Source organism: Hippocampus bargibanti, linkage group LG01 (genome assembly GCF_051943395.1).
Source record: "Hippocampus bargibanti isolate YZ-2025 linkage group LG01, ASM5194339v1, whole genome shotgun sequence".
NCBI classification, from domain to species: Eukaryota; Metazoa; Chordata; class Actinopteri; order Syngnathiformes; family Syngnathidae; genus Hippocampus; species Hippocampus bargibanti.
In genome coordinates, this window is record NC_142734.1 from 8,760,898 (window position 1) to 8,767,467 (window position 6,570).

The window sequence follows — 6,570 nt, forward strand, 5'->3', positions numbered from 1 at the left end:
GGGCAGCAAGTTGACAGCAAGTTCTGAAGTTTGCTGTCTGAATCTATACTCCAGGCCTCATTTGAGGAGGAGTTTTGCAGGTTCCCCATGCTCGTGTGGGATTTCTCCATCTCCTCCCTCCTCTTTTCCCCAAAAAATGCACGTTACAGTATGTGAAGTCTGTCTAATATTTTGAGGCGAGAAAGTGAGAATGGCTGGTGAAAGCAACTCAAAGATGACACAAAGCAAGTTCACACGCCAAGACGGAGAGATATCAAAACAGTATCAAGTGACTTGAAACTGCAAAAGAAGCTCATCTCCACCTACAGTTAGCAGGCGGTACTAAGACTCCATCTTGTCAGGTTCAACACAGGACATTAAAAGAATATTATTTCCCCTGAATGGGATATTTGTGACCAACTTCCTTAATTGAGAAAATCAAAACTGGCAAACACTGTGAGAATGTGACATGGTTGTCAGTGGCCTAATGACAGGTTTCTCATGAAAGGAGACAGAGACAAACATGACCTCAAAGCTTCAACAGACTTGCTTTGCACCCCAAAGACCGTGTTAGCTCACCAAGACTGTGCTGATTTGTCCTCAGGGAAATTCCTTGCTACGAATGTCCCTCCTGGAACTGACTGTAGTTGTCAGTGTTGGGTCATAGCTTCAGAATTTGTATTTTTTTTTTGTAGTGAAAAGCGAACGTGGGTGGATAGATAGATAGATAGATAGATAGATAGATAGATAGATAGATAGATAGATAGATAGATAGATAGATAGATAGATAGATAGATAGATAGATAGATAGATAGATAGATAGATAGATAGATAGATAGATAGATAGATAGATAGAGAGAGGCGCGCGGACGGACGGACAGACAGATCGATAGATACGGAGAGAGAGCTATAAATATTATCAATCTATATATAGATTTCTAGATACTTTTATAATAAACCCTCATGCTACACACAGATTCTAATGAGCTGTACTGCACATTATAGAAACGACCCAGATCCCTGGAAAGGCGTTCAGCGAGTCAGTCGAGCAGGTTTCTTAGAGTTATACAGAAAATTGTCTTCAATCGCACAGTGCTCTCTCGTACGAGACACAGAAATAATGCATGTGTATATGTGTGCAAGTGGAAGGAGAAAAAGTCATGATAAGTCTCGTTTTCAGACGGGAAAATTGTTCGCAATCAACAGCTAATTACTTTTCTTTGTCAACATTTTGAATGAGAACAGGCATCTTTCTACAAGGTGTAAGTGGTGAGCATCTTTGCCACGCATCCCTCAGGCTTTCATGAGTTGTTTTCAATCGTGCGGGATTTCACCCTAAATGCTTGTGATCAATCAAAGGCTTTCAAACTCATCCCCCGGGCGACACGCTCAGGAAAAACCCTGCCGTTTTCATGCTAAGGAGCAGATGTTCTATAGACCCGACCTTCCTTTTCTCTGAGAATGAATCCAAGTTTAGTCAACAACATCAAGCGTTTGTCCCGCGCAACCTAATTGGACACCACCATATGCGCCAAATTGGCTGACGGGTTTGCGAGCGGATTCGTCATTTGGAGAGACTTGGGTGAAAGCGCAATATGTCGAGATCCTCCATGCTTGCTAGATGTGACTGTATCAACACCTCTTTTATCACCTGAAGAGAGTCATCACGGCAGCTATGACAGTAATTCAATCTGAGAAGGCCACACTGACAGAGAAATATCATCCCAGCATGGATGAGTGCGATTGACTGGCTAAGTGCGCAGGCTCATCTTTGGCGATTGCGCACTTTGTCAACAGATTTCACTCGGGTACCTCCGACTTGAAAGACAAGCAGCGCATTCCTTCCTAGTTGTGGGTGCCAACGCGCGTACAGTTCTGGCTGGCAACCAATTCAAGGTGTCCCCCACCTCGTCCCCGAAGACAGCTGGGATAGGCTCCAGCACCCCCCGCGACTCTAATGGACTTGCTTGAACACGATGTTGTTATTCATTTTACATTCATAACGGTGATGTAATGTAACGTAACGTGGGCCTCAGAGTGCAAGAACGCGGGTCGTTTCGCGCTGCAGCCTTCCTGCGTTGACTTTGCATGCTCTCCCAGTGCTCTCGTTGGTTTTCGTATAGTCGTCTAGTTTCCTGCCACCATCCAAAAACATGCATGGAGGGTTCACAGACTACTCTAAATTGTCCTTTGGTGTGGGTGTGAGCTTGGACGGTTGGCAACCGGTTAAGGGTGTCTGCCGACTGCCCAGAGACAGCTGGCATAGGCTCCAGCACCCCTTTTACTATCCTTGTGAGGACAAAAATGGTTCGAAAAATGGACGGATGGATTGGATGTTTTGAGCCACAAATGCTTGTACACTCAGGATTTTATCACAAATGGAGATTCACATTTTTCATTTCATCAGATGACATTTCATCATGAAATTTCACCACATTCCACACCTACATTTAATTCCTAAATATGAATAAAATTATTCCATATTGTATTTTTCTTATTAAAAAAATGCTCATTCTGAATCGACATCCTCTCTGATTGAAAAAAAAACCGTAATATAAATTTGATATTATCGTATTTTACTTTTAAATCACTTTTACAAGTCACCCATTTTCCAGTGTGCTGCTCCTCATTAGGTTGCACGTAAAATAAACCAGTACACTCAGGACAGGTCTCCACCCAATCCAAGACTACCATATTTTCCGGTGTATACGGCGCACCCAAAAGCCTTCGTTTTCTTCAAGGTGCACCTTATATGTGAAGTAATATTGAGGCACAACAGGTCTCGCAACTCCAGTCAGCAGCCACCGACTCCATTTCCCCCGGTAGAAGAAGCTGTGCGTAACTCCAGCCTCTACTGTAGCGCCTTATAATGTGGTGTGCCTTTTATTTGAAAACTGTCGTATATTTTCATATTACAATTGTACAACCTTTTTCATGCATTACAAGGTGCACCTTATGTATAGAAAAAAAAAAAAATAAAATAAAATACACCATTCATTGGTGGTGCGCCTCATACTCCGGTGCGCCTTATACACCGGAAACTACAGTACATAGAAAAACAACCATTCCCCCATGGACATTTTATAATGTTGTAGAAAGCCAAAGAAGATATAAGCTCTACATCAACTCACCATCAAGCTAAAAGCAAGAAGTTTTTTAAAAAAAACAGGAACTGTAGCAAGCTCTCTGGAACAAAAATGGACGCATACAACAATGCAGAGCGAGCACAGACGTGACTGGAACGCTCGACATATTAATCTTAAATACCCTAAAGGGAACTCATTTACAACATTGGAGTGGCAGGCGGTGAAAAATCACACTTGAACTGATCGCAGTGACTTAAAAAAAAAAAAAGAAAAACAATTGCACAAATACACAATGTTAAATACTACCTTACATCAAACCCAAACACGTATGGCAATGGCTTTATAAAAGAGGATTTCAAATTCATCCAATTGGCTAATTTCTACTCATCCTACAAGTGAATTCAAAATTTCACAAGGGGATGAAACAGATGAGCTGGTAAAACAGGGGTCGGGAACCTATGGCTCGCGAGCCACATATGGCTCTTTTGTTGATTGCATATGGTGTGTTCTTCTTCTTTTGCATAGTATGTGTGTGCGCACGCGCGTGTGTTCGTGTGCGCGCGCGTGTGGCTCTTACTGAAAAACATTTCTAAATATTTTACTTTTATGGCTCTCTTAGTCAAAAAGGTTCCCGACCCCGGCGGTAAAAGAAAACTCACCAAGTTCCATCTTTTTTTATACAGTGATACATCGGTTTCCGAACCCCTTGGCTTAAGAACTTTTCCGTTTACGAACGTTAAATTTATGAAAAATTTACCTTGACATACAAACTATTTTTCGGGATACACACGGAGCTGCCACAATGAGTGATGTGTCGTTCGCGAACGAGCCCGTTCTCCTAACAAGAAAATGGTGGCTGACTGTTTTGTCCTCTATTCCTCACCCCCAGTTGTCGGTTAAAGCCACATGATTGGTCAAGAACACAGCAGTGATGGGGTGGGGGTTACGGACAGAGGGAGAGAGAGAGTGAGGCCGTTCTCCCAAAAACAAAATGGCGTCTTCGGTTAAAGCCACGTGATTAGTTATGCAGCAGTGAGGGGGTGTAAACATTAAAGAGACATTAAAGAGGCAGACAGACGACAGATAGAGTGAGAAAACACACACACAAAAGGGAGACGACAGAGCTTGAAACAAAAAAAACACAAAAGTGAAATGGTGAGAAAATTGATAGAAAACAGTGAAATTTGGACTTTTGGAAGCAGAGTGTAGACTGGAAGGTTAAAATATCCCATCAATCAGGTTTCCCAAATAACCCGCACAAGCCATTTGTACACTTGATGCAAAAAGCTATCAACCCAGCTAAACAATACACAATTGATGAGGAAAAAGGAAAAATTATTGCAGAGAAAGAACCTCCACGGGATCATTCCTCAAGATGGTGAAAGAAGAAGGCTACGTTCCTCATCAAGTGTTTAATGCTGATGAAACCGGCAACTCTATTCCATCAAGCCATCAATGGCCATCACAAAGGAAAATAAAATGAATGTATTATACAGTACAGTTTATTGGATTGGATTGGATTGGATTGGATTGGATTGGATTGGATATGCCTTTATTCGTCTCACAGTGGAGAAATTTTCATTTCACAACAGCAAAGTGATGAAAGGAATGAAAGTAGAAAAAAAATACATGAGCTGCTGGAAAGGCAGCCACTCTCGCGGCGCCGTCAAGAACAAAAAAAAACTAACTTATAAACTTATTTCTTTAATTATAATACCATGGCACATTTATTATACATAAAATAAGGTATATTTTGTGTAGTCGTAAAGGACAACCGACATCAGTTTTTTATTTCCTAACTGACATCAGAAAAACGTTTTATAGCATCTAAAATACCCAAAACACGCAGTATGATATTTTTATTCAAATGCTAAACACCAATAAAAATGACTTAAAGTGTCCAAAATCTGCAAAAAAATTGAGCTGCGAATTGGGCATTTTCAGAAAGTCCCGCCCCCAGTTCCACGCGAAGACGTCTTGCATTGCTGGAGAATCAAAACAATGGCTTCAGATTCGGAGAATATGCTTTCTTGTTACATATCCAGTTATGAATATGATTCAAATAATTCTGAAGAGAAAAGCATACATGTTCGCAATCGATTAAAGAATTTATTCCATGCCATTTTGAGGCAACATTGGGGGGAAATGTATCACCCAAAAAGAGGCAGAAAATGGCGTCCAAGCTCCTCTGAGGAATTAATCATCCCGTTTCCCCAGACTGATAAATTCCTTCCATGGAGCTTGGTGGCCCTCTTCTGGCGGCTTTTTGGTGCAACACGAGGTTTTCAGACCAAACAAGTACAGCAAAATACATTGACGTGATACAATACAATGTGTCTTTTTTCGGTCAGGGGCGTTCCTTCAGTGACGTCACGTACGAACTCGTCACCAACTCAAAAACAAGACTTCCTGAATATTCAGCGCGAGTCTTAAAACGTAAAATATAGCTATATGCGATGGAATCTTTGTAAAATACGCTCAGTAGAAGTCATTTGAAGCCATTTTACAAATTATGGACACAATTTGTCCGGAGACGTCGGTTGTCCTTTAAGGCTTATTTAGTAGAAAATAATATGTTATGGGGACCTGGGAACAGATTATTCTCATTTTAATGGTTTCCTATGGGAAACAAGTTTTTGGGATACACACTTTTCGCCTTACACACTCTGTCTGGGACCCAATTAAGTTCGTAAGTCAAGGTATCACTGTAGTAAAAAAATGCAGCTATTCAATGTAGGTTTTACAGATTAATAAATGGTTGCATTTTCAATCCTACACATGCGCAAATAATAGTATGCACAAACTGAGGTCATTTAAGTTATTTTCCATTTCTTCTTAAGGAGAAAAAAAGGGAATTGTCTATCTGGTGAGAGGTGCTAATTTGTTTTAGCGGACCAGGTGAGGAATTTTTGTCGCCTCGGGCAAATATTTTGGGGGTAACTCAAAATAAAATACAGTGCAGGAGGTCATAACTGCGGCTAGACTCATTTCTGACTGGACTAAGGCACCCTTCTCGCTCTGGTGTTGCGCCAATCTCTGGCAATCCTTTGTTGAAATATATTCATTGGAGCAAGCATCACATGGGATGCAGTTGTCACTTATCTATGTCCGGATAGATTTCTCACAAATCTCAATGTATATCCATGAATTCTATTTTCGGAATGTTGCGCGACTTGGAGCTGGGCAGCCTTGTGGGAATCCCGAGACAAATCCCAAACATGCCACAGCAAAGTCTCAAGCCATTTCAGGTTCACACCGTGGAGAGGAAAAATGTGTTTTGAAATAACAAACAGTCAGAGCCAAATCATGACTTGGATGACATTGTTGCTTCCACGGCAAGCCCCAACTCTTCAACCGACAACACACTGCTCAGCCACAGATATTTAATTGCCTTGACTTATAGCCATTTAGTGCCGATAATAAGTATGGTGTCACGGGAGCAAGTTAGTTGTGTGAAGCAAACCTGCGGTGTGAAATGCACGGCACCCGCTGAGGAAATGTCATT